This window comes from Callorhinus ursinus, unplaced genomic scaffold, assembly GCF_003265705.2.
Source record: "Callorhinus ursinus isolate GAN/ISIS: 27379988/994484 unplaced genomic scaffold, GSC_fseal_2.0 scaffold129, whole genome shotgun sequence".
NCBI classification, from domain to species: Eukaryota; Metazoa; Chordata; class Mammalia; order Carnivora; family Otariidae; genus Callorhinus; species Callorhinus ursinus.
In genome coordinates, this window is record NW_027397191.1 from 328,066 (window position 1) to 335,277 (window position 7,212).

A 7,212-nucleotide genomic window follows, 5' to 3' on the forward strand; every position below is an offset into this window, starting at 1 on the left:
CTATTAGCAGGTGTCTGTTGTTAGCGACTTTGAAGGTGTGCCACCTAATAGGCACCAGACCATCCCTCGCCGTGATGCGATATTACACTGTAATGTGATGTAGGGAAAGATGGTTTGGTGTGTGGTCTGCGAACAAGGAATCTCTTACGTCCGTTCAGGGCTTTTCAGTCTTGGATGAAACGCGTCGCCCATAAGCAAATCCAACTTCAGCGGGGCGGGTGGAATTCAGAGAAGCATTGGGAGCCGAGAGAGGACTGTCCGCTCCCCCCTCACCGCCGACCACCCGTCTGCACGGAGGGACTTTGGAGCAGGTGGTGGCCCCAGCGACCTCAGACCTGCAGATGCCCATGGTGCCTGGAAGCAGGGAGTCATTCGCGTTTGCTTTCCGCGTTAAACACTAAAACCTAAATGTCTTCGATGGCCTTCAACTGCTTTGCCCTTTCCCTGCTTCAAAAGAACTGGCTGAAGTCCGACTTTGGGGGGCTGGGAGGGGGCAGGGAGGGTCCAGGAGCAGAAGGCGACGCTGGGGAGGTCCCTGCTCCTCGCTTCCCCGGAGAGGGAAGCCCGCAGCCCCCGGAGCCTGGCGGATAAGGGAGAAGGGCTCGGACAACAGGTTTTCCAGCCTCAGGACAATCTCTCCCCCCCCCCCCCCCCCCCCCCCGCACAGGAGGGTGTGAATGCTGACGAAATCTAGCTGTATTAATAGAATTGCTCCTACCAGTAGACCTGATTCAGTGACACACTATAGAACCGGGTTCTTCTTTGAATGGAAAATTTAGGGACCATAGGATTGAGGATTGAGCCCTGGGAATTGAAGTACTTGATCAAAACACCATCACAGTCGACTCAGACAGACTTTCAGATACAATCAGGAGAAACCTTTCAGGTCCGAGGTCCTCAAAGTCTCTAGGAGTTAACCCTCCCATATCTGTTTTCACGTGGGGCAGGCAAAGACAGGACTGCTGCTGGGCTGGGTTCAAGTGTGTCGCCCAAGAAGATGCGCGGCAATCCTCCCCCCTCCCCCCGCGGCACTCCCACCTGGGAATGCGACTTCATTTGAAAACAGTCTTTGCTGCTGCAGTCAAGTTCAAGTGGGGTCATTCTGGATTAGGTTGGGCCCTAAATCCAATTATAGTATCCTTACAAGGAGAGGGAGATTTGGAGACACACAGAAACAGACAGACGGGGACAACAGCCATGTCAGAAGGCGGCAGGGATTGGAGCAATGAAGCTGCAAAGTAGGCGGGCCGGGGAGGAAGCCATGACAGATTCACCCTCAGACCCTCTAGGAACGACTAATCTTGCAGACACCTTGAATTTGGGTTTCTGGTCTCTGGAGCTGTGAGAAGGTAAATTTCTGTTTTAAGCCACGCACTTTATGGTAATTTGTTAGGGCAGCCCTTGCATCTAACACAGCTCCCTTCCCCAGGTGCCTGGAACAAGGGCCTTGTTCCAGGTAGCACTTCTGAACCGCTGCTCCCAATGCTTCCACAGGGCAAACTTATTTTGGAGAAAACTCTTTTAGGGAAATAATCCAAACTAAAGGAAATCATTTATGTGCAAAGACTTATATGATACTTTTAGTTATAATAATAACATGATTAAAACATCTCCAACAGTGGGAGGGGATGATTATATAGCTTACGTTATATATAGCTGGAAGAATGTTGCAAAGCTACTGAAAACAATATTTTGGAAGAGGTTGTGATAGCTCAGGGAAGAAGCCCAGGATAAAATGTTAAATGAAAGGAACTAGATTAAAACTATATGTAATATATGACCTTGATTATGTACAATTTGGCTTTATAAATATTTGGAATTGGGGGGAAATATGCCAAAGTATTGGGTTTGAGGGTTGTGGGTTATTTTTTTCCTTTGTTTTTCTATGATTTGAAGCATACATCATTACTGAAGTTTTTAAAATGAAGAAGCGGAAATAGTGATTTTATTGCTGGACTGAGAAAGATGTATTCTCTAGATACAAGACTTCAGTATTACTCAGTAGCCAAACATGGGCTCAAGGGGTCATTGTCCAAAGGGACTACTTGTCAAATATGTTGGTGAAGCCAAATTTTACCGAGAGATTAAGCGCCCGGCCCAAGGTCACAGAGCTAGTAGCTAAAAGCAACTGAAGACTTGCAGCTAGGAAATCTGAGTTCAGTGCAGGGAAGGTTTAGGGCAGAAACATGCTGCATTCATTTTGGCTTTTGTTGACTTATTATTTATTTTTTATTTTATTTATTTATTTGACAGAGAGAGAGACAGCGAGAGAGGGAACACAAGCAGGGGGAGTGGGAGAGGGAGAAGCAGGCTCCCGGCTGAGCAGGGATCCCAGGATCGATCCCAGGATGCTGGAATCATGACCTGAGCCGAAGGCAGACGCTTAACCGACTGAGCCACCCAGGCGCCCCTGTTGATTTATTTTTTAATAGGTTTTGTCAATCCATTTTGCTTTTAAAACTAAATGTTGTATAATTTATAATGATGATGATGATAATGATAATAATAATAATAATTTGAGAAATAATTTGGGAGATTGAAGTCCAAAGCCAGCTACAATGGTGAGGCTGTGGCTGGAAGAGACTGCCCTTCCGACGTGCAGATTTTGAGAAATAGTCCTCAACAAATGAATGTATAGGTTGCAGTTTTTTGAGGGGTGTACTTTTCTCAGATGCACAAGACAATCAGCACCAAACAAAAACCCTTGAAATGCTCTGTAACAGATCAGCTCAGTTATAGTGTTTTCAGAATAAGGTCTTCTCTTTGCCTTGTTTATTTAGGAAAAGATATTTTTTATAAATTAAAATAGACCAATTTTTTATAGAATGTAGCAGGAGAGTGGCACCTGTCCAAAAGGGATGTCACCCTGAGAAGAAGATTTGTCAGAGGCTCTGCCCCGGGCTCTCCACCTCCTTGCCCCGCGGGCATCACTCAGAAGGTAGAGTGATCCCTGAAGGCCTGGAGCGAGAGAATCATCCAGTCATGATGGGAACCAAACTTGAGCTTGGAGTGGTAAAAAGGATTAGAAAAACCTATCTCCTGCCCAAGGGTGCTGGCAGGAAGCCAGCCCTGAATGAACTGCTCGGAAGACACCTGAGACCAGTTAGACACCACAGTGCCACAATTTTTACTCATCTACACATATTCTCACAGGGAAGCCACTTGGAAAATACTGCCAACTGGGGACTAGAAGGGCTTTTGTGTGGTTTTTTTTAACTCTCTGTGTGTCTTTCCTGTGAACACGCATGCAGAGAGGTGGATGGAAGTTAAACGCCCGCTGCGATGATTCGTCACACGGGGAACATCCGTGTGATCCCACTCAGGTCAGGACCGCGCCCCAGAAGCTCCCTCCTGCCCCACCCCCATCACCAGATTGCTGAGCATATTTTAGGTTAAAACGATTACCCTACTATGTGTAGTTTTCTGTGCTGTCCCTTTTATGCTCCCCTTTTATATCTTTTGTCTATTGATTGAATAGGTCTACATTATTATTTCCTGGGCAGTCACATGAAAGTTGCATATGCCTTTGATTTTCTTTTGATGGTGAGCCTAGAGATCATCACATATAGTCCTGACCAAACAACTCTTATATTGATATTTTACCACTTCCCCAGACGATGCAAGAGACTTAACATCAGAAAAATGTAATTCTATTCATCCCTCTCTTGAGGGATGTCTAAATTCATTGTCTGCATACATTTGAATTCTACATTTATCTTCTCCTCTAGAAGACATTCATATTGTTTTATGCAGTCAATATTTACTTAGGTTTGATTACAATGTACCATTGTTATTCAGATTTTCTACATCTTCCTCTGGGGTCTTTTCTACTTTATCTCTTGATTTTCAGGAACAGCAAGGCCTTCTGGCTGGAATATAATTTATGAGATACTTATGACTTGGGGGTAACAGGGCCTCTGTGAGTGGACAGGGAAAAAAACCCAAGGAAACTAGGTTTAAATGACACAGGATTTAGAAAATTCACTGGGAGTTATGAGAGAAAAAGGCTGTCTAGCATCTGCCTTCCATTCACATGCCTACTTCTTGGACAGTACATGAAGAAGACCAGAATTCAAGGGGTTCCTCTCAGTGGGGCCAAGGAGAGATGTAGTAAGGTCCAGTTACCCTGTGATAAAAATGAGCCTGTGACCTACTTATGTCTGAGTCAAGTCTCCCCAAACTGCATTATCAGGAATCTGCACCCCAACAGCCCTCTGAGAACTAGTCCAACTAGTATTTTGCATTCAGTCATGGATGCAATTTGGACCTAATCTACAAGATGAAGACTAATGAAAAATTTAGCCACGATTAAAAAGTGATTTTACTTTAGCAGTATGATGCTTAATTTCTACTTAGAGAATTTGTTTTTAGTTAGTTAAAAATTAGGTTAGGTGACATAGAAAATTTCCAAATGCAGAATATTCATAGCCTGGGGCCTATAGACTTTAAGTGTTCCACAAACACTCTGAAATAGTTTGCAAAATGATATATGTATACATCTAGGAGCACCTTTGTGGGAAAGGGGTTTCACATATTTTATTCAATATGATCTAGAATCTAGGGCCAAAAACATATACTATGAATCTTTGCTCTAATGACCTCTTTATCTTGGGAAAGTGGAGAAGAGTTTTTCAGTTGTATTTTGTTTGGAGGGGGAATAAATAAGATGCCTATGAATGAGCATGCATACTTCAAAGCAATTCCCAGAGACTGGTACCAGCAGACTTTTCTGATGTGGGACTGACCTTGGTTTTGCAGGGAACTTACCATGCCCCCGAGGCTGAAAGCCCATGTGGAGTCTCCAGTGCTCCCTGAAGTCATCCGTGATGCTCCGTGACGTGCCCGGTTCAAAGTCTCGGCCCTTGAGGCCTAAAGCAACCTTGCAGTTGTGTCCCTAATCGAGGTCTCAGTCCACCATCAAACCATCAGATCTCCTCTTTTACTTTCATTATAGATTGTGGCCCAGACAACCAGTCCATAGACTGTGTTGCATCTTGCATCTTCTCTATGAAAAAGTGTGAGCCAAGACACCCTTCAAAACAGTCACTCTCTGCTCAAATGTAAACATCCAGTTTTTATTCTTATTTGAAGAATATGCGATTACCCTCCAGCCACCTGCAGGTCCCCTTAACTCATGTATTCATAATTTTAGTCTATCCCATCGTTATTAGCCCCAAATCTCCAAGGCAGAGCCAGGGCTTGGTGTCCTGCTTAATGCTGTGCCCACAGCACTGAACACAGCAGTGGGCATGGCATACGAATTCCTCCTTCAAAATTCCTACGAAAGTCCCTATGTCCTGAGGACTGTGGTAGGCTCTGCAGGCCATAGCCCTGGGTCTGATAATGTGGCTCATTGGTTAAAAGGGGAGGGAACTGTGCTGGTGCACATTGCAAACCAGAGTTCTGCATTCACTTTGAAGAAATAATTTCATTTGGTCACTTTCTTTTTCTTATTCCCCAAAGCAATAGTTTCTACTTATTTGGGAAGATAGAAGAGAGAGTGTCTATATACCCCACACTCAGTGTCTCCTGTGATTAAAATCTTACATGAGTGTGGCACATTTATTACAATCAATGAACAAATATTTATACATTATTAGTAACTAAAGTCCAAAAATTATTCAGATTTCCCTGGTTTAGCTAATGTCCTCTTTGGTTCCAGGATCCTATTCAGAATATACCACATTATATTTAGTCATCCTGTCTCGTTAGGCTCCTCTTGGCTGTGGTACTTTCTCAGACTTTCCTTATTTTCGACGACCTTGACAGTCTGGGGTCCTGCTCAGTTTTTTGTAGAATCCCCCTCATTTGTCCGAAGTTTTTCTCATAATTAAACAGGAGTTATGGGCTTGGGCGAGGGAGCTCACAGAAGTAAAGTGCCATTTTCATGTTCATCATTTATACAGGGTCACGGGTATATGCTATCAAAAATGGCTTCAGCAGTGGCTGAAGTTGACTTTGGTCCCTGGCTGAAATTGTGTTTGTCAGTTTCCTTCCATCGCTTACCCTTTTTCTCCCTTCCCATGCTGTACTCTTTGGAAAGCAACCACTGTGCAGACAGAGCCCACAACTAAGGAGTGTGGAGTTGGGTGATTTGGAATTCTTCTGCACGGGAGATTCCCCTGGAGACTGAGGTTGGTTCCACATCAAGAAAGATGCTGGAACCAGGCTGCAGGAATTGGTATGGAGTCTTCCTGTTAACTCATTAGGCATTTCATTTACTTCCCACATGTCTCTTCTCCCCCATTTGTTTATTCAATTATTTATATCTGCTTTTTTGTTGTTGTTGCTCCGAGAGTTCAGAACTTGGTACAAGCCCTAGCCCCTGCAAATACTCGTGGATTTGTTGCAAGGACCTGAAGTTCAATTGTGTTGAAAGCCCTCACGAGTCTCGTGTCTCCTGTTCCTAAGGCTTCTTCTGGAAAGCCCTTTATTTACCCCACTTGGCAGGAGAGTTTCACTGTCTTCCTGCTGGTGAGGGGAGGGCCAGGGGCCTCCAGGGAGAGGAGAGGAGCGGCTGAGACACCTGGACACGGGCTTTGTGACTCCAGAGCCGCTGTCTCTCGCCGTCGATTGTCACCTGCGCCTCTTCCGGAAGCATTTCCTTCCAAACCAGATGTCTTTTTGCCCCAGAAATGATCTCGGCTGAATGCCGATACCTCCCCGGGGTCTCGTTGTGGTCCAAACCCTGACACCTGCGAGTGTGCGCTCTCAGTAAAGATGGTTTGCTTCTGTCCTCAGCCTTCGGCTTGACCGTCTGGGATCGCTTCGGTCCTGCCGCGCGTCGTGTCCCCTTCGCGACACCAAGGAGCCGTCACCGCCGGGGGTTCGGGACAGGCTCACAGCTGCTGCCGGGAGGAGCCAAGTCAAAGCCTCCGGAGACGGCAGGGGCTTCGTATCGAGCTTTCAGCCGTCAGCGTCCGCAGGGCCGGGCGCGTCCCGGGAGCAGAAGGCGACTCTTTCGCCCGGGCCGAGCCGCACAGGCCGGGACGCCGTCATCCACAGTTTACCTGTCGGAATGAACCTGCGGGGCGGAGAGGCCGCGAGCCGGCTGGTCCAGCAGCGCCGCCGCCGGCAGCCCCGGCCGCCCCCCGCCCCGGCCGCCCCCCGCCCCGGCAGCCCCGGCCCCCCCCCCCCGCCTCGGGAGCCCCGGCCGCCCCCCCCCGCCCCGGGAGCCCCGGCCGCACCCCACGTCGGGAGCCCCGGCCGCCC